The 23,190-nt window shown below is 33.2% G+C and overlaps 1 protein-coding gene and 1 pseudogene across 1 annotated transcript in view; both read right to left on the bottom strand.

The window, feature by feature from the left end:
- Nucleotides 1-23,190, bottom strand: part of LOC109051680 (fatty acid-binding protein 10-A, liver basic) — a 677,383-nt gene that overhangs the window by 348,325 nt on the left and 305,868 nt on the right. The window lies entirely within an intron of this gene.
- On the bottom strand, nucleotides 548-22,783 carry LOC122140077 (annotated as a pseudogene).

Raw genomic sequence — 23,190 nt, 5'->3', positions numbered from 1 at the left:
TTGAATTAAAAGTCATATTGATGGAGACATGTCCAGAATTATGGCCTTTATTCCCTGGCTACCATGACATATCCTCATAGTTGTGACGTGGTCAATTATGGCTAAAATGCACGTGCTGTTATTAAATTATATGGCTCTCATATTTTTACAACACACATTAATATAGACTCCCCATAATCTGCCAACTCTTTTGTCCCCTGCCAGTTTTGACCGACCTCTCATATTTTCGGCTTCTTTATTTCATAGATTTACTCATTTCTTTAGTGCCAAAATTCAGACCCTTTGGCTTCATAACTATTACTGAAGTATCTTATATTTTGATTTTGTCAAGATTTATGCCTCAATCCTCAGAACTTCCAAATTCTGTAGCATACTAATACTGAAGCGCCGAAAATTTTGACTTTCATAAGACATAACCTCTTTCAAATGGCCATGCAAACATATTATAGGCTGTTATGGCAAATACCTCTATGACTCTATTCTCTAGCCATTATGACATTGTGGTCCTCGCCATTTTGATGTTTTGGCGTCATAATTCTGGCGGATTTCAGCTCAGCTTAATTTCTGCGGCAGTAAATGGGCTTTGCCACGGATTTCCAGAATCATAAAGACTGACAGTGTGCTTGACGTTTTGATGCGTGCTGTTGCTTTGAGACGCTGCATTGGGGGTGTACTTCATGAGACTTCTCATGGAAAAGGCAAGCTTGGCGTTAAGATCCAGCATTTGCCCTTCCACCTAAAAGCAAACAAAACAAAACAAAACAAAAACCGCATAATGGAGGGTTTGAATGAAACTCAAGCTAGCAAATAATTACAGATTCTGGGTCCTTTCTGGGTCAAGGAACGATGCCTTTAAATCAAATTTTGCTGATAATGCACTGTCCGGTGGGCGAGATTTTTAATTCAGAGTAGTCACGACTGGGCGGTCCGCAAAGGGCACTAATTTGAGATGGCATTTAAAGGGAATTAAAGAACTATTATTATACGCAAAGCGTTTGGCTCTAACATAAAGTACAGCCGTTAAGTAACAGCGGGAATCGACGATCACAAGCCAACGGCAAACTGGTCAGTGCACTTTTGGTGTTATAAAATAAAAAGTTCTTTACACTATTATTATGTAAAATCTCTTTGTGCAACTTCAATGAGTATATAGTTGTTTCTCAGGTTCTGCTTATCTGTTGCACCGCAAATGAGTTTTACTTGAATGGTCCTCCTGTGTGGGAACGAAAATAATAAGCCAGCATGTAAATACGCACCATCTGTGTGTGGATAAATATAAGAAAGGACCTAATTTGTAACCTGGTTTCATATTGCTCCTGATAAACTAACAGAAGTTCTGGGGAGGTCAAATCACAACTAGTGATACTCGCGTCATTGAAAATGCAAAGGGCATTTCATGTGAACACTAACACAAGAGCATCAGCGTGAACTTCCAGAAAAATGGCATCAATGTGCTTCTTTGAAAACAACAACGAGATAGCGTGTTCCAACCTGGAATAGAATGAACAGTGCGACCGTTTGGTAATGCATAGATCCGCGTCCTGTCGTGTGGAATATTATTATTCCGTGAGCCAATGCAGGCGGAACATTTACATTCGCTAACCAGACACCATGACCATAAATACCAAACCCTGATGTTTAATAACAGGAGCTCAATGACAATCACTCATCGCTTAGGATTTGAGTCACATCTTGTACTGGGCGCGGGCAGTGTTATGTTCTCGATTTACACTCAAGAACGAATACTTATGGATAAAGCGATATTATCCCGCCATATGACGCGGTGAGATATACGCCTAAATTTAGCAACACTAGCCATTGTCTGCGGCACGGCCGCGAATTATCTCAGAAAGTTGTTAGTACGCGTAGGATGGGACCTTGATTGGGTGTTAATGTTTTGGTTAAATCATTCATCAGACTGGAAAAATAGACGTTGATGGAGACTGATCTTCCAATGAATCGTTTCTCTTGGACCTAGGATCCTTATATCTGTGCCATCTCATTCTTTAATATTGAGCAGTCCATTTTTAGAACTATTTATCTTTTATCGGTATTCCTTTATAATTATCGCCCTTGGTGTGAACGGGCCTTTAGGCTTCAAATGAAAAAGAGCAAATGCTAAAACAAAAAATAATTAATGGCTTATTTTGATCGCACTGCCCTTTCATTTTCCTTTATTTTGGTGGTTCATTTTCCTTTCGTTTGGCTTCCTACAGATTATAGCATCCGGTGACAAGCCCCTCTGTATTACAGCAGTTCATGATCCTCCATGAGAGGACCCAGCGGACAAGGTAAGCCTTGGAGGAGGGCGGCCGGAGCTGCAATGATGCTCTCTCAGTGGAGGAAGGGCTCAACCTCTCATCTTCCTCTTCGGGGGTGGCGGTATGGGCCCGGGTCGCTCAGACAGCTTATTTAACGCGCTAAGCTGGGCGGCTCCTTGTCGCTGTCCCCGCCGGTCGCTTGGTCTTTTTCTGCGGGCTTCGTAGGAGAGGGAACTTCATGGTGAGGCCGCCTCTGTCGCCACGTTCCTTCGCTGGCTTCCCTTCATGCCGATCCTGCCCCACAATGTTGACGGATTCTGGCTCTGGCGTGAGGCGAGGCTCTACACTTTAATGCTGGGGATGCTTTCTGTGGCTGGACTTGAGGCCCTCATGCTTGAGGGTCTGTGGGGGAGGAGGCAATGACCAGGAGCTGGAAGAGAGGATACTATACAGACAGTCAGTACTTTCAATCCCAGTGTTGTTACTGTTAACCTAAACTAAAAGCTACTAAAATAGTTTTGTGTGATTGAAATAGAAAGCTGATATAAAAACAAAAACAATAAATATTATATGAAAAACTTGAATGAAAATAAGAAATGTTGCATTGGTTGAAGTAATATGAGTGTATGAAATAACAAAAAATTAAAAGGCAAAATAGAAACAAAACAAACAAACAAAAAAACGTAATAAAAATGACAAAAACACAACATTAAAAAAATCTAAAACTGAAAATATTAAATTAAAAGCTTATTAAAAATGTGTAGAAGGGTATATAATAATACTAAAATGAATACACTTATTCAAAGATCATATTTTACTAAAAAAATATATATATATATATATATATATATATATATAATTTTGTACTGTTTTATTATTATTTTTTTGGTGAAGCAAAATCTAACAAAATGTAAAAGAGGTGTATTATACAAAAAATAAGGAAAAAGATATGTGGTTTAGAAAATCTCATCTTACCTAACATTAATTTATTTTGACTTTTAATTTTATATATATATATATATATATATATATATATATATATATATATATATATATAGGCATATATATAAATTAATAAATAAATTCTGGCACAAATTATATTATAATTTTTTTCCCTTATAAATATAATATATAAATAATTCTAAAATATCAATCCTATTTTACAAAAATCTATTTAATTAGAAAGGCCTCAAATAATTATATAATCTGCATGATATAAAAGATATATAGACTTTTTCTTTTTACCTACTGGCATTAAGTTTTTTTTTGCTGGAAGGGCAAAAATCTAACAGAATTGAATGAGGTTAATGCTTAAAACAATAATAAAAAAAAAATATTTATCAATATGATGGGGTTAGAAGAAAGCTTTATTATCACTTTTCTTACAAAGTCTAGCTTTTAATTGTTTTTTTTTTAATTATATTTTTACTGAGGCTTATAATTGCTCTTAAAACATCTTATAGCCCTTACAAAAAATGCAACATGGTAATTATAGCTTTATGACCAAGTACCGCTGACAGTTATTTTTACTACTGCACACACCATATCAGTTCAATACAGGATCACTTCAAATGGGTGTATGAAGCTTCATAAACTATTTGCCATGGTGATTGATTTGCTTAACAAATGACAATTCTGGTTGAATGATCCATTTAACCACAAAAATTGTATATAACACAAACTAACTAGTAGATCTTTTGTAAGGAATTATGGGGCTTGATTGTTTGAACTTAAAGTGTTGATCACTAGGGAGGCACCTTGCACAACAAACTGGCCTAGTCTGAATGATTTGTCAATTCATGGCACATTCACTGATGAGGAAAGACGCTGAGCAGAGGCTGAATCCACTCGGAACCAAAGAGAAAGATTTCATTTCCGTCAGTATAACAGTGATCCTCAGCTGGTTATATCAGCGCATCCAGCGAACAACGGGCCATCTCACCTGAAGGCCAGTCGAGCTCGAGGCGATGGTCGGGGAACAGGTGGAGGCGATCTTTGAACAGTGAGTAATTCGTTCATCTGTAGTATATCTGAAAGTAGAGAGATAAAACCTTCTGTTAGGATTACCGTTATGCCCATTGCATTCCACCTATCAATAACACCTATCTTTATATCAAAATAACGGCCAAACTGATATGATTTCTGAATGGCCATTGACAGTAATAAACAAAAATGAATTAAGATGATTTTTCTGTTCCTTCGTTATTATATTAATATTATGAATTTATAAGGCTATGGGCAGATTTTGAGCTATCTGAATGTTTAGATGATCTGATACCGGTGTTGTATCAGTCTATCATTAACTTAAACCTTCTTTTCCAGTTCCTTCATTTTCTTCCGTTTGATGAGGATCTCGTTCCAGCCCGTCTCGTATGGATCAGCGATCAGAGTGTGTCTGCTGTTATGAGGCAGGCAGGCTGAAAATACACAGGACAATTTAGCTTGATCCGAATTAAAATCACACAAATGAAGGAAAGACAAAAAGAGCCGCTTTGAGAACAGGAAGCGGTGAGCTTGCTTCACTCTCTGGCGGGTCCCTCTGCAGGTTGGTGCGCAGGATCTTCCTGATCTCCTCCCTCACGAGCCTTGGGAGAGCTGGCGGCAGCCCGGAGTCCTGAGGAGACTTCTTGGGCTGGATGTTCCTGGAAAACATTTGAGATTAAAATTTAAAAAAATAATTATACCTAGAACAATCAAAAAATTCCACAAAATCTACACACATTCCATGAATTCTAGAAATTCCACACATTCTCCATGCATTATATAAATTCCTAACACCTTCCATGCATTCGATATGTATTATATAACCTGCGTACTCTCCACGCATTCTCTGTGCATTATATGAATTCCCTCAGCTTATATGCATTTTACAAATTGCATGCATTCCACACATTCTCTAAATTCCCCTCACGTTTCACATTCTATATGCATTTCATAAATGTACATAGCATTGTACATTGTTTACTCGTACATTGACATTCTATATGCATTCCACACTTTTTATGCATTCCACACATTCTCTAAAGTCCATACACATTCCTAAAATTCCATGTATTCTAGTCGAATTGCACATAACCTCTAAATCCCTTACACATTGTATATGCATTCCATAAACTGCATACTTTCCACATTCTCTATGCATTCTCTTACATTCCACATTCTATATGCATTTAAAATTTATACATTCCATTCTCCTCTATATGCATTCTCTTACCATAAATTGTATTCCATAAATTGCACACATTCTACACATTCTCTGTGCAAATTCTCATACACATTCCAACTCATGTACATGTAATTGTATACATCCATAAACTGCAAACATTCTTTTACATATTCCAAATCTCATGCATTCTATAAACTAAATTCCACATATTCTCTACATTATCTCACATTCCACACTTTATATGCATTCCATAAATTGCATTCATTTCAGCATATGTATTCATGCATTATAGAAATTCTTTACACATTTAACACATTCTCTAAAATCCATACACATTCCAAGAATTTCCATGTATTCTATTCGATTCCATGCATTTTCTAAATTCCCTTACACATTCTATATAATCCATCAATTGCATACATTCTAATTACATTACATAAATTCTTTAAACATTCCAACCCTCCTCATGCATTCCATATCCTGCCCGCCTTCTCACACATTCTCTCCATGCATTCCATACACATGCTCCAAAAATCTAACCAAATTCCACACATACTCTAAAAAACATGCATATTAATTCCACACATTCTCCATTCATTCTATAACATCCCAAATGTGCTATAATCACTCCTTCAATTCAATGCACATGCCATACACTTTCTATAACATTCTACAAGTTCCATATATTCTATCTGCATTCCATGAATTCTAAACGGATCGTAATTATGGAGGTTGGAAGCACTCACTGCATGGAGACGGTGGATGGCATGGCGGAGGGCAGCTTGATCCCCCGCCGCCTCCACCAGCTCAATGGCCTGCTTCATCTCCATCTTGTGGTAGAAGGCGATCAGCTGCGGTTCTTTGGAAGCGCTCAGTGCGCCTGCTATCAGGCACTCTTTCACGCACTTCTTATTGAACGCCGGTTCAGCCTGGAAATGAGAAGGAAAAGGTGCAGAAGCTTCATATGATGCGTGGGTTATTTTTATGCAGATAACAAAACCCTGGCATTCAGTGTCATTACGTCCGTGCATTTGTCTGGAACTGCTGTGGACATGCATACAGTACATTGAATCAAACTACATGTGGTTTCTCACTATTTAAGTCCTCAAAACTCACTTTCTCTGCTGCACAAGCACAGTATATTAGAACAAAAAAATCCAGACTGTAAACTCAACCAACTAAAACAAAACACACATCTAGTTCAAAAAACATCATCCAAATCCAAGACCAGATCGCATGCCGAATCGCTATGATTTCATGCAGACTTTTCAAATAATCTTAAAATCACTTCGCTGAAAGCCAAATTTGACTTTCTGAGTTATATACGTACTTGTCCTTCCAGTGATGATGTCCAGTAATGTCCGTGAGATGTCCTCGATGCCGGTTAGCAGATGGTCCAAAAACTAAAGACAAGGAAATTACAACAGATAAGCCGTTTAGGAAACATAAACTACAATATCAATCAATAAGGATGATATTATCAGTTGAACAGAAGCTGCAACTGAACATGATGTTGATAATGAGCATTAAAGTGGACAGAAGAGAGATTTCTGACAGGCACCTCACAGCATTAACAATGATGAGACGCCATACAAATGGACGCTTCCATAGCAAACAATCAGCTTTATGAGTGGTGAATAAAATGCCATGTTGTAATGTGGGCAAAATGTTCTGTACTGAGTTTTGTGTAGTGGATCATGTCATGAATACAAACTGCCACCTGCTTTTTCTAAAGAATATTCATATTAAACTCCATATAATATAATAAATGTTATATTAAAATAATATATTTCTACATTTAAATTTTGATAAATAATATTAGTATATAATTAATATTATATATATATATATATATATATATATATATATATATATATATATATATATATATATATATATATATATATATATATATATATATATATATATGATTTATAACTATTTATATGTATTATTTATATTTGCAAATATTTATATTAAATTATATAATGTAATTATAAATTATACATATATGTATAAAATTACATTTTATAACACTTTGTGTAAATAAGTTAATATTTAAAAAAACTAGATATAAGTAAGTGAGGGAATGGATAGATATTTTTATTTTATTATGTTCATATTTAACTCTTTTACATAAGAATGTATTCAGTAGCATATTATTTGTTGCTGTGGATATCAAATCTTAGTATTGAGAATGCTGATATTTCACTGGGGTTTTTTTCTCATCTGAATTGTTGTTATCATTATAAATGTTCTCAGCGCTCTCAGCTAAGGACAAACATTCATTTATAATCTGAGCACTGCACTCACGCTTAAGTTGATGTTAAAACATTTACTGAGGCTCAGTGTGATTATTAGAGAAGACTTTCTCCTGGACAAAAACACAGGAGTCACTGCTTTAACATACTGTGAGTGTTTGATTGCACAGAGTCGAAAATTAAACATTTTCCTGCAAAACTGTCATTAATGTGTTGCAACATTTTACTTGAGTTTGTCATTCCCAATTCTTGATAGTAAATTCCCTCTTCAGATTCTATGTTTGAATCTTTAATTTACTTCAAATTTAAAGTTTATTCTAAAAAAAAAATAAAACAATTAACAATACTATGAGATTTTTGTGCATTATGGTAAAGAGAATGCTTTAAAACTGTCGTGTGGAAAATAATGCCACAATGCAAAATGGGGATCATTTTTCTTCATACTAAATTTTATTATTTTTCCCCCTGTGATTTAGCTTTTCAATATTAACTTGGAAACATTCTTATTCACCTAAAGAGTCTATTTTTTAGGATACCGCTAAAGATTTCTTATGCATTCTGCATTATTTTCATAATGATTAAGCACATTTTCCTGCTAAATTTTCATTAATGTTTTCAATTCCCAAATCCAGAAGGTGATTCTCTTTAGATTTTCCTGATTGCATTTAACATTATTATTATTATTTTTTTTTTTTTATGGTGCATAATTTTAATGAAAATGTCACACAATTAAAAAAATCATAGTGGTTTACAAATGGGCTTAATTTTCTTTATGCAAAAGGTTTTTTTGTGTGTGTGTGTGTTTGTGTGATTTTGTGTTCAAATATTACCTGGAAACATCCTAGGCATTTAATGTCTAAAAAAAGACACCTGACACTCTCATTCTAAACCTATCAAACTGTACTTCTGAATAAAACTGTGACTGTACCGGTATGTGACCAGCAGGTGGCACTCAAACACACTCCACCTTCAGTAGCACTGGATGTTACACAAACCCAAACAAGAGAACTTAATCCAGTTATTATAATTAACTCATCTAACCCAGCCCTGCTTCAATGTGAACAAGACTGTGTAATCGAATCTATTCTGGACTGGCAGAATGCTGAGAAAGCATAAAATATTCCTGAATCACAGATGGGAGAGAAACTCAAGAGATGAGCAGCACCCGTGTGTGAATCTCCCCATTAATAGAGCCGCCTCGTTTCTGTTTTCTTCTTGACCGCCAGGGAGAGTCCACCAGAGGTCGAATGGTCATGCCCCTGCCAAAAACAGTAAAGAGAGAAGAGCAGAAATTGATTACTGCTCACAGATGGTCCTAATTTAAAATGCAAACGACGAAGCTTTAGTCGCTTGAAAAACTGGATTAACATAAAAAGGATGGCACAATGCTAAGCAAAGTGTCAATGTCATCTTGAAAAAATAAATATTTTTTTTCTCAAATGCATTGGCCTGCAAAATTGCGGTATAGGTCACCATGATTAGAAATAAAATAAAATTCACTATTGTCACGCGAAAACATTTCTTTAAAACACTTCTAAAACATCTTTCACTGCATTTGCTATATAGTTGCATTAGACTGCATAAAAATAAAATTTAAAATATGCAGTGTAACTGTCTTCAAAGGTGTGTGTGTGTGTGTGTGTGTGTGTGTGTGTGTGTGTGTGTGTGTGTGTGTGTGTGTATGTATTTGAGACAAGAAAATAGAATATGATGGAATATAGAAAGGGATTTTAAAACTCTTGTTCTGCTAAATAAATAAAATACAAAACCTCAAAAAAAGAATTACATATCACGACCAGCGAGCAATTGATTTATCGCAGTGGGCGGCACCATCTCCTGTCCTGAGCTGTAATTCATAGCGTGGTCCTGGCTTGTGCATGCATGATTATTCATACTACAGTGTGCTGAGTAACGGTGAAGGACAGAGGGGTAGCGCTGTGACTGCAGCGTTTGTTACACTGGAAGCGTTGTTTCTACGTGAAGAGGGTTTTTCCTCAAGGTCAGAGGCGGGCAGCGAAATCAAGATACAATCGCGCATGCAGCAATAGCTTAATGCACCATCACATCTGACACAGCAAACTGTCTCCACTTCCCTTGCGTAACAGCACAAACTCTATGCAGCCGAGATCACAGATCTTTTTGATAGATTTTAGATAGAACTGCAAAATAAAATAAAACGGATAAATAAAGGATAACATCTAAAAAAAAAAAAAACATATTTTCTCATATGCATTGTCCCCAAAAAGAGATAAACCTAAAATTGCATGAATGTCACTGCTTTAAATGTAACTATGCTTAATAAATAATTAACATTATAATTACAATTAAATAATTAGATTATAAATTATATAATTAATTTTACACTGTATAATAAAACAAGATAAAAAAAAAATAAAAGCACAATAAATCCAAATCAAACCATTTCTAAAAACAGCTGTCACTGCATTAGATATAACTGCATTGCATTGCATAATAAAATAAAATCTGAACAGCTGAAAACACTGTAACTGCATTTACTTTCTTAACACGATTCTTATTATTAAAGATTTTTGTCTTGACTCTTACTTTTAAAACAAGGCCTCCAGTTTAACATTTTGATTAAATCTAACAGTTTAAAGTGTAAAAGTCAAGTAAATACTTCATAAACAGCGCCCCAAACATAAAACACAGGTAGGGTAACACAATCCTCGTAATTTCGGTGAGACCTTCCCTTATGTCCTTGTTCACATGTGTGGATAGAGACACACTATTTATACCTGACACTGAACCAACAGCATCACACAGAGCAGAAGACAAGCGATTCCTCTTCCAGCAGCTTCCAGGAAGAAGAGAAAACCTCCTGAAAACTTCCACTGTTATCAGTTCTCCACAATAAATCACCACTGTCAGGATGAACCCGAGTGCCTTACAGTGTCGTCCTGAGTCACAGTGATGAGAGAAAACACCTCGGACACATTAAAACATCAGGGGGTCACTGATTCTGCAGCTTTTAGGAAGGCGAATTGAAGACGGTTTAAGACTAAGTAAAGAAAATGTAAGGAATGAATTAAACGGTGCAAAAAAACATCATCAATGGTCTCTAAATGTAAAATTCTTGTATTAGCAACACTTCAGAAAAGTGTGAAAATACTTATGGAAACTACAATATGGAAATAACTTTTACTGTACTTTCTGATCTTACTGCAAAAAACAGTTCTTTCTCTGTATTTAAGTCATTTTCCAGTGCAAATGCATTTTACGACATAAAATCAAGAACCAAATCTTTTCATATTATATTATATTATATTATATTATATATATATATATATATATATATATATATATATATATATATATATATATATATATATATATATATATATATATATATATATATATATATATATATATACACACATACATAATTAGTTTTATATATGTATTAGTTTATCTATTTTATCTTAAAAGTACAAATAAAAGGCTCGCATTATATATATAGCGTATGTGTAGTGTGTGTGTGTATGTGTGTGTATTTCATATATATATATATGAGAAAGTTTATATATCAAATATTTTTACTGATCTTTGAAGTTTGTACTTACTTTATTTTAGGTTTATATATAATATTATACGCATATACTACATAAATGTATTTCACAAAAAATCAAGAAGCAAAATAACAAAATAAGAGTTTATGATTAAACAAGAACAAATATCTGCCAATGAGTTCAGAAAAAATAAACTTAATTCCACAAGTTTTGGATTCCTCGTTAACAGATATTTGCTCTTTTTTAAGTGTATAAACTTGTTTTGATTTTGTTCAGCTTCTCAAAAAACAGGACTTGATTTGTTCAATCGTAAATGTGTCTTGAATAATTTTAGATGTCTTTTGTATTGGAAAAACACGACAAAAATACTTCAAGAGAAGACCTTTTTAAGACCCACAGAACCTTGCAAAAAACTCATGAGAGATTCCAATAGATCCTGCAAAGCCGTTTTTATCTTTTAACTGAGGAGGAGAACCACATTTGCACTGACCCCGGAACCACCGTGACACGCTCAAAACAACTAAATATCATCAGCCACCATCAGGGAAATCCACCATACAATCATGCTGCGGAAGATCTGATCTCATCATATTTCTGTGCTACTATACACAGACTCTAGCTGCTGGTCCTGCTCTTTTTGTAGCACTGCTCACCAAAGCAGAAAGCCTCATCTTTACAACATCAATCACCATTCAAAACAGAAACCCAAGAGGGTTTACTTTCGCCATTTTCAGCATCTCATGCATATCTCAGAGCCATGGGAGGGCTCACAAAGAGCCGAGAGAGAGACAGAAGAAAAAGAAATAATCCTCACACGGCAAAGAAACAAACAAACCATAATGGAGGCGCCTCGATAATCCAGCCAGCCGCAGTTAAAACCTGATGGAGCCGTAAGTCAGAGGCATTACATCGGTTTATCAAACACAAGCTTGACGAATCCACAGATTTCAATTGATGATTCTTAAACTAATTTCAAAAGCAGAATTTTAAATACCATTTCAGGTGATAATATACACTTTAAGATACCTGTTTTATCATATTTGATATAACTCCACAAAATTTCATTTTCAAATTCATTTTTTGCAGGATTTATGCAAATTTTCCAGTTAATCAGAGCTTAGCTTACTCAATTTAATCTCATAATTTTTTTTCATTAATACTACATTTAATGCATCCTTGCATTGACTTTTATATATTGATTTTATATATAAATATATTTTTAATTTATTTAAAGTAAATTAATGAATTTATGTTATTATATATTGATATATAATATTTTTTATATTGTATATCTGTAACAACAAATACATATTTTTAAAAAAGTATATATATATATATATAGAGAGATATATATATATATATGTGTATATATATGGCAGGAGTGAGGAGTATATATATATATATATATATATATATATGTATATATCACAATAATATTAATAAATACAATACAAAAAAAAAAAAGCTGTGATATCAAATTTTAACTGAACTTTTAACTTCTACTTACTTTATTTATATAACTTATATATAACATTACATGGACATATATTTATATATAAAGCATGTGCATATCAAATGTGTATTTTTTTATTTTATTTTTATTTATGTATTAATTATAATAACTTGAGAAGCTGTCACTGACCTGCACAAACACTGTGAAGAAGATGACGGTGATGATGGCGTGTGAGGAACATGTTTCTCTTGGGGAAATGATCGCGTTCGTGCAGCAGGTAGACCAGCGAGAAGGCTTATCGCTTCCTCTCAGTCCGTAGTTTACGAGATAAACTGGTCCTTAGAGGTGAGTTTGACGACACGGAACTTGTTGATCACTAAGGTCAAGCCGACAACACCTTGAATCAAAGAAAACATTCATTAAACACACAGGAAAAGAAAATATGCCACCATTCACAACCTCAGGACATTCCCTTAAAACAGAAGAGCTTCTTTAAACAGGCAAACAGAAGCCATTAAGAAAGAAGTCAAATTCATTCAAATCACAACACAGTTTACACACTACTTAAAGATGAACCTTCCTCTCTCTCTCTCATATATAGTATATATATATATATATATATATATATATATATATATATATATATATATATATATATATATATATATATATATATATATATATATATTAGTGCTGGGGCAATGGTTATTCGAGATTAATCAAGATCCAAAATAAAAAGTTTTTTGTGTAGCTAGACAGGCGAGTGTGTACTGTGTTTTAATTTATTATGTAAAATAAAAAAATATATCTGTATCTATTAAACATACTTATATATAATATAAAAAAAATAATACAAATATATAAATGTATATACACATGTAAATATTTAAAAAATATATAATAAATGTGTGTGTATTTATATATACATAAAAATATAATAACAGTACACATACATATATTATGTAAACAAAAACTTTTAGTTGGATGTGATTAATGCACTAATTTTAGATTACATCTAATATATATATATATATATATATATATATATATATGAGTATATATATATATATATATATATATATATATATATATATATATATATGAGAAAGATATTTTCCTTATTTTGAAATTATATAGTTTGCATACAATACATATAAATACACACACACACTACACACACACACATCATTAATATCATCATCATCAATACAGCACACACACCATGCAAGTATAACTGTGGAATCCATATCATAACTATCTAAAGATGATAGACCTTTCCCTGAAGGCATGACGCAAAGTAAGCACGCAGTCAAGACCCAGCTCACCCAGATACTGAAGCACTGAACTATGCTGGAGTTACACGCCCAGTGAAATCCTCGTGAATACCGCTTTAGATTCAGGAGGTCCCAAGCAACTTCACTCACCCAGAACACGCCACGCCAGGCCCAAAATGAGGGTCGGCCACCACTTTAAGATCCAGTTCCACCTCTGCATGCGCCCCGCCAATCGGGCCGACACTCCCAGGAAGATGAAGATGAGCCGCAGTCGCCACACTGGCTCCCACATCTTCAGGAAGCACTTTGATGGTGGTGTGAGATTTATGGAAATGTTGGGCTCCACGGTAGGGGGGGACGATTACATGCACCACACCGCCATTAGCCTGAGACAGAAGATTCATCTACGCTACTGACCTGACAATACTTCCTCCAAATCATCTGATATCAAGATTTATCACAATGTCTTTCTTTAGCCACTTTAATAGGAAAAAACGCATTGCACACATATTTGTAAGATCTCAGAATCAATGTAATCATAACTCTGTTTACAACTAAACCCCACATTTAATTTCACCCCACAAATTCTATGTATATTCCTCTCTTTTTATAGAAGTGTTTTATGATGTATTACAAAAATTGAATTATGGATTGCATATTATTCCAAACAATGACTATAAAGTATAGTAAAAAGTTTCTAATAATAATACACACAATAATAATAATAATAATAATAATACAATGTTCCTTTAATGAAATTACATAAAAAACATTTTTTTTTATAGTTTTTTATTTTTTTACTGCATTTTTATTTTTTGTCAAATAAGGTGCTGTACAACTGAACCTCAGAGTATACCATATAAATTAAAGCTATGGATAAAAATTTGTTGGTATTACATTTCTTTGAAAATAAATAAATAAATAAACAAATACACAGTTAATATCTTCTCAAAATAACTTAATTGATTTATTTATATTATTTTATTTTTACATCAAATAAGGTGCCGACAACTTTGTATTAAAATAAAAATAATTGTGAAAAAATATTTTGTCTTTTGATATTTTTAAAATTTTGAGTTTTACTTATAATATTAATACATTTCTGTCAGCAATTTTGTCCACAGTCAGTTGGTCCAAGGGTTGAATTTCATTAAGCCTTGCATAATCAATTACACTCAAACCATCATTTTGCACCGCTTCAATAAATCATCAAAATACATCAGCATAAACCCCGATTTCCCTCATTTAGTCCTCGACGCAAAGAGCAACTAATTCCACCCACAGTCGAGTCTCAAAGCTGTCAAATTAGCTGAAGTGACTGGCTTTTGTCTGAAGGTGGAGGCAGTGCAGGATTATGGGGTGTGTCCTCCACCTGATAAACCTGTGACTCACTGTACACACAAAGAAACCCTTGGACCAACTTCTACAGAGTTAACAGAGGCGGGTCAGCGTGGAACTGAACTCATGCCGCTCCACCTCTTGATTGGGATCATTATCAGGCTGATCAGTTTAACTCCTGGGCTTGTGAGGCTCCTCCTGTTCTCATTTGTTCCTCTTTTAAAAGGGCATCTGTGACAACTTTTCCTGTGACTGCAGTGAGCCGTGCCTTCAGGAGCAATGCTTTGCATAATAGGCTATTTCACAGCTCAAGAAAAAGAAATGTGCTGTTTTATAGTGCAATAAGCATTCGAGACGGTGTATCATTTTTAGATAAAATGACTTTTTCTTTACAAGGGTAAAAAGGTCAAGTGTCAAATGCTGCTAGCTTTGCTAAGTTCATTCCAAGATAAATAAACTCATGTGTAAACAAAGTTAGAAAACAATGTGCCAAATGCATAAAAAAAAAACATTTCATGTGTGTCAAGTTTTGAAAATTCTAATTTTTTAAATGTTTTTGAAATGAGTCTCTCATGCTCACCATTTATTTAGTCAAATATAAAGTAATAATAGTAATATTGTGAAATATTATAACAATTTTAAATATCTGTTTTCTATGTAAATATATTTTAAAATGTAATTTATTCCTGTGATCAAAGTTGAATTCCTTTTCAGCATCATTACTCCAGTCTTCAGTGTCACATGATTGGTTTTATTTATTTATTTTAATTTCTGTTTTCTATATTTAATTTTTTCTGGATTATTTGTTTTTTTATGATTTGCTAGAAATGTATCATCAAATAAGGGTGTCTAATAAAATCACTAAATAAAACTTTAACCATTTTTAAAATCAGATGAAAATATTACAAATTTTCAACAAAACTTTTTTCCCCTTTCAGACAAAGTGCTGCACAACTTTAAAATAATAATAATACTGCAACAGTTTCTAATTAAATTAAACATAAAACTTTACCCTTTTTTTTTTTTTTTTTTAGAAATGTAATAAATATTTGTAAAGTAATCAAATATAACAATTAAAAACCAAGCATTTTATTATTATATATTTTGTTTGTTTTTTGTCAAATAAGGGGCTTTATTATCAATGTTGAAAAACAGTCGTGCTGCTTCCATATTTTTTGTGAAAACTGTGATGCATTTTTTTTTTTTTTTTATTTTCAGGATTCGCATGATAAAATATAAAGTTCAAAAGAACAGCATTTATTTGAAACTATTTTATAACATTATAAATTTATTTACTGACACTTTAAATCAGTTGAATGCATCCTTACTGCCTTTAATTTCTTTCAAAAAGAAACAAACAAATCTTTAAACAATATTACACCACCCAGTCTGTCCATTTTTAATCGTTTGTTGTAATGGGTGGATCAGTTCTGCAGACCTTGAGACACGCCAGAATCACTGCTTCATCTACATGGGGCCTGTCCGAGCTTCAGACTCTTTTTTATCATCCACTGAGCGCCAGCAGCTCATAACCGAGCCGCCTACAGTGCCGGTGGTATTGACCGAGCTCTGACAGCCTGTTACTCACCAACAGTGACTCCAAGACGCCTTTAGATGATAGGATGAAGTGTCGGCGACAAGCTGTTAAATCACTGGATGCTTTTAAATCTGAGAAGAACCAGCCCTGACCTGCTTCCATCTGGACCTGTTTATTGATTTTGCATTTAGTCAGAAACAGAAAACGCCGTGTACACTCTTGAGAGTCCTAACATTTAAAAGCCCCATAAACTTACAGCTTAATTTAATGTTAAAGAAATTCAACATTAATGCATGCTCCTGGTCTTTTTGTGTGACTCCATTTTTACCCAAAAAAAAAAAAAAAATAAATAAATAAATGTTTATGCAAAATTTCACAGAATCCAGAAAAAATAAAATGGAAACCAGATTTGAAGATCTGTTTCCATTTTCATTCTGTGTTTTATTTAAAACAAATGTATAATAAAAAAAAATGTGTCTAATGAAATTAATTCAAACTTTTACAATTGTAATCTTTTAAAATGAAATCAAATTAAATATGATTAACTAATTAATTAATTTAGCATGTTGCATTTTCTTATTTATATTGTGCATGATTTATTGGTGCATGTTATTACAAATAAAAAAGTTTTCGGAAAATTTAACAACTCATTTTAGTAAACAGGGTTATTATAGTTAACTAAAACCATAAAAAACACATTTGCATTAATTGGAAAAAAAAAAAAAATTGTTTTAGTTTAAAATAAACATTTTATTTCAAACTAGTTGCCAAGGCAGCTTTTCTCCCATTTTTATGTATTTTACTTGACTAATTTAACCAAAACCAAAAGTTAAATAAAAATCAATAAAAAACTATATAATCATATTTAAAAAGAAACCAATAAAGATGACAAAACTTGAACCAAAATTAAAATTAAACTAAAGACATAAAAAAATGCTTTTATTAACTGAAATAACTTTAAATGAAATAAAAAACGCAAATTAATTTTTTTTCAGCAACATTTTCTATTTTCATCAACGTTACATAATTAACTCAAAAAACAACTAATTCTAAAAAAAAAAATACTGCTAAAAAAAAACTGCTAAAACTTCAACTCAAATGAAAATTAAACAAAAAATTAAATAATTTGCATTACTTGAAATAAAGTAAACCTTAACTGAAAAGTACTAAATGTACTAGTACTAAAATAACTACAACTAAAGCTTTTAAAATAGAAACCAAAACTAAAAATGTATAATAAAAAATATATATATATATATATATATATATAGATATATATATATATATATATATATATATATATATATATATATATATATATATATATATATATATATATATAGACAAAATAAAAATCTCAAATTACAATAAAAAAACTAAAAATCTTAAAATAAAAAACTAATTCAAAATATTAACAAAACACTGTAATAGTATCTGAGTGATAATGAAATAAGATTCTTCACGCCATGATGCCGACAGATGAAACACCTCCTCACACAGGTAAGCCATGTAGCTGCAGAGGAAGACTAACAGAGGCTCGATGACTGCAGGCGAGGTGAAGCGGGACGTGAAGGTCCGCCAGGATGCCGTGAGATGGCACCCACCACGATACCGCCCAACGACACCACCAGAAAACACACGATACCCAGGAGTACATCGGTGACAGTGATCGTGCCCACACTGGAGAACTCCTCAAAGAGATGATACAGCACCTACAGACAAGAACACCAGCAAGTGTGCATCAGAAATGAACACCATCCACAGCATTAGAGCCATGGGCAGCTTAACAAAACACACAGACAGGGCTTAGTTTAGGCTAGGATTGTCCATAGTGCAATAAGGACATCTGAGCATCTTTTAGAAACGCGCCTCAAAAAAAAAAAAAAAAACCCTTCCGGGTGTGCATCTTGAGACAAATCAATGGCACTGACATATTTTAAGATCAGTCAGTGCAAGCTGCATTCAGTTAAAACAGCTCAGACATGCATTTTAGTTTGGGACTTACATTTTTAAATTTTTAGTTAACAATATATATATATTAAAATAATAAAAAATTAAAATGTATTACTATTTTTAGTTAACATTAAAATGTAATTTAACAACATATTTTATTTATTTAATAATGATATATTATAATTTATTATAAGTGCTATTTATTATAAACTATTATAGTCTATTATAATAAATAGTATGTATAATTGATTTTAATGAATATACTGTATATTAGATTAAATAATATATATGAAAAACATTTTTATTTATTCTAATTATACTTTATTGTACATTAATTAAAATATATATTATAAATAAGTATAGTGTCAAAATAATATATAATATATATGATATATTTCTTATTTGCATAGTTAAATTAAAATATTAAATTAACTACTGAACTGACTCAAATACATACATACATAAAGTATTACTATGATAAAAATATCTTATTATATGATTTATTTACATTTATTTAAATTACATAAATTCTTTCATTTATCATTTATTTATTTAGTTATTTGTAAACATCCAGATTTATTATATGATTTATTTACATTTATTTAAATTACATAAATTCTTTCATTTGTTGTTTTTTTATCCTTTTGTCCATTTATTTACTGCTTCCCAGTGGAGATGTGCAAAGCGGGACAACCAATACTCCTCAGATCAGCAGAGAAGGACTTTAACTTCTTTCATTGATCACCTCTAAGTGTGATTTGTTTCACTGACCACTCGAGACAGAAGCTCACTGAAAGCACGAGGTCAAGCAGTTGAGGAAAAACAAGACTCAATCAGCTGATAAACTGAGCTGTGAGAGAGAGCCGCGGATAGATAGAGAGCTACAACAGCCGAGGCAGGACACAGTAAATCACGACATACCGCCAGTAACTAATATAAAATAATAACACCATTTAATTAAAATGAGAATTAAATTCATTAAAATAAAATTACATGTTAATATTATGACAGTAAATTTCAATATATTCTAAATATTATACACTTTATACAAACCATGGATGGGTACAGTCATTTGAGACACTTCCAAAACTGTTGCAAAAGAGATGGAAATACAATTTTTAAATACATGAATTGTTTCCATCTTTGTTGCCACAGATTTAAAAAGTGCCTTTTTTTGTTCTTGTTCTTTTTTTTTTTTTTTTTTGCCTCTTTCTTATGTAAAAGTCATTTGGTGTTGGGTGATGAGTTTTTGGTCTGCATTTAAAGTCACAGCAGAGGTGTTCAGCTGGGATTCTGCAGACCAGACAATTTCTTCCACACTGACTCAATCAATCATTTATTTTTGAACCTTGCCTTATACACAGAGGCACTGTCATGTTAGAATAGAGAAGGGTCATGTCTAAACTGCTGCTATAAAATTAGAAGCACACAATTACCTAGAATATCATTTTACGCTTAAACATTAAGATCTATCTATCTATCTATCTATCTATCTATCTATCTATCTATCTATCTGTATTTATTTAATAATTTGCTAACTATATTAAATTTTGAATTAATTGTAGGTCATTACACTTAAATCAAATCAACGATATGGACTAGTATCTGTAAATATAAAGTCAGCGAAAAAGTCGATTTAAATATGAATCCTGCATGTTCATACTGTCTCTGTTAATGAATTGCTACTGCTACTACTACAAAAAATGAAACAAACATTATTTTAATGCATAAATCCCACAACAGTACTTCCATTTTTAATTTTAATAGTAAATATCCCCTTTTGTTTGCAAAAAATAAAGTTTCTTAATTTTTGTCAACAATTAAATGATAAATTATGAAATTAATGTTTTATCATCCATCTGATAACTAGAAAAATGTAAATGACCCAACAAGAAATTTCTGAGGACCAAAACCTAAGGCTACTTTAAGAACAAAATCAAATGAATAAATTAAGTTGTTTTATGCATTTCCACAATAGCTATCCCATGCTAAACAGACTTTTGGTAAATAAAAAATAGAAATACTATGGTGAGAAAAAATAAAACATTTCATAGGGTCCTAAACATGATTTTTTGTTTAAACTTGTTAATACAATTGATGTAACAGGTATAACATTAAAGGAGTGAGAAAATTAAATGAAAAAAAATATACATTTTTTTTTATTAAAGTGGAAATCACGTTTACTAAATAATAACTTGACTGACTTGCGCCTTTAACGGGATATCTATTTTGTGTTGTTTATCGTATTTACTTTTTATGTATACTATCTCAATTAGTGTGCAATTACTTGCCTGTACCGTGGAGTCTGTGGCAAACCAAACTTTGCAGTGTTTACATGTTTTGTCCTATACATGCCTAAACTAGTAATTAAATTAATTAATTAAATTCAAAATAACAATTTGATTTCCAACAATTCACCCCTACATTTTTTTATGCATTTTGTGTTTTTCAGTTGAATAAAAGACAATTTTTCCCTATATATTTCATCAATGAAGATTTCTTTTAAAAAAGTTAAAAAAATCTCGTCTTGTCTCGTTCTCGTGAACCCAGTCTCGTGTCTCGTCTCGGGGGTAAGCATCTCGTCACGCCTCTAATAAACAAATACGGTTTTTTTTCTTTCTCATAAGCTCACGTGTACGCTCAACCACAGTGACGGCGTCATTAAGGAAAGACTCTCCGAAAAACAGGATGTGCAGCAGCTCGTTAATGTGGATCTCCTCAAACACAGCCAGCACGGCCACGGGTCACCCACAGCCGAGATGATGGAGCCGAACAGCAGAGGCACGACAGGAGGTCCCACCGTCACCAGTCTATGGCCCTCCAGCTGACAAACGCCGTACAGCAGACCACCAACGAAGAAGGCATTCCAGAGCGTTCCCACCACTGCAAACATGAGAATAGTGCCCAGGTTCTCAGTGAATTGTCCGTATGGGCAGGAAGTAGCCCGGCGTCGAGGATGATGGGACGGCAGCAGGTACAGGAAGAAGAATATGGACTCCAGCACCGAGGGGGCCTCGCCTACCAGACTTGCTGAGACCCACCCGACCAGCAGGACCCACCACGATCAGCAGACAGCTCTCCGCGCACGAATGGAGGAACAAGCGATGGCATCAGGTGGAACCCTGAAAGAGAGGTGAGCGTGGCATGGAGACATCAAGACCGGACCAACTGCAATCACTGGTTATGCATATAAATAATTATGCCCATTAACTGATGCTTTTTTTAATTTTTTTTTACCAGAAACACAGAAACCAAAATGTTCCAAATTTTAACCAAAAGTTATACTTTACGCCAAACTTGCAAAAGTAATAATTTTTTGCTCGTACGACTAAATATGTTTGGTTCCCACAATTTCCCTCTTTTGTATAGATTAGGGCTGTGTGATTTGGGGAAAATATCTAATTGCGACAGATATTGCAATTAAAGTGTAAATAGCGATAGATTCTATTTACACTGTGTTAAAATAACAGGATTTTCTGCTATTTAAAGCTACTACTTATTGCAAATAGTGGCATTTATCTGCACCTCAGTATTGTTGTACATCATAAAAACAGTACGCAATAAACTTAGTGTAAATTTTAATTTTTAATTTAAATTATTAAATGGATGCCACCTTATTGGGACAATAAAGCCCTCCCCCTACCTACCTAACCATGCCTGTACTTTATTTTCAACTTTTTGATTATTTCCTTCATTTTTATTGAAAATAAATGCTTTTCTGATGCGATTTGAAATTTGAAAAGATAGAGAAAAAAAAAAAAAAGTTAGCCAAAAGGTGGATTCAAACCCGGGTTGAATGCGCCAATTGAGAGCACAACATACATTTTACCGTCTGCACCACTAGAGCTGATGACTAGCAACCATCTTTTGTAATGTTGACTGGACCAAGTCACACGTTGGGGGGCGGAGTTAGTGTAAATAGAAACTGCTGGAAGCAAAAGACAAGCCTTTTATATTCAGTAAATCTGATGATTAATGCAGTTTATAGTCTCACTTTGGTCTTTGGCTTCCATTCCTCTGTACATTAATTAATATTTGGATTAACATATCGCATTAATTAACAAAATTTAGGCCCCTTCCATGTAAATTAGATTTTATGACAGCTTTTAATAGCTAATTTATGGCAATAACCAAATGAAATGCTCATGCAGTGTAGAGCCGCGGCAGAAACGAGAAACCGGGGTGAACCTCAGAGCTGCAGAATGATGTCAAAAGTGTCAGAGCCTCACGACAGGGTCACTATCAAGAGTGTGTAGTTACATTTTAGCCCTAATGCCAGTTGAACTGCTTACCTGAGAGCCGAAAACATTTCAACACATGACTGACTTCCATTCTATCGGCTCTGGTTTGTCATAAGCTTTGTAAGGCTATTATCACGAAGGCTTTTCCTAACTAATGCGGTCTTTTGCAGGTATTTAGA

The sequence above is a fragment of the Cyprinus carpio genome, chromosome B16, assembly GCF_018340385.1.
Source record: "Cyprinus carpio isolate SPL01 chromosome B16, ASM1834038v1, whole genome shotgun sequence".
NCBI classification, from domain to species: Eukaryota; Metazoa; Chordata; class Actinopteri; order Cypriniformes; family Cyprinidae; genus Cyprinus; species Cyprinus carpio.
This window is presented reverse-complemented; position numbering and strand designations above follow the sequence as displayed.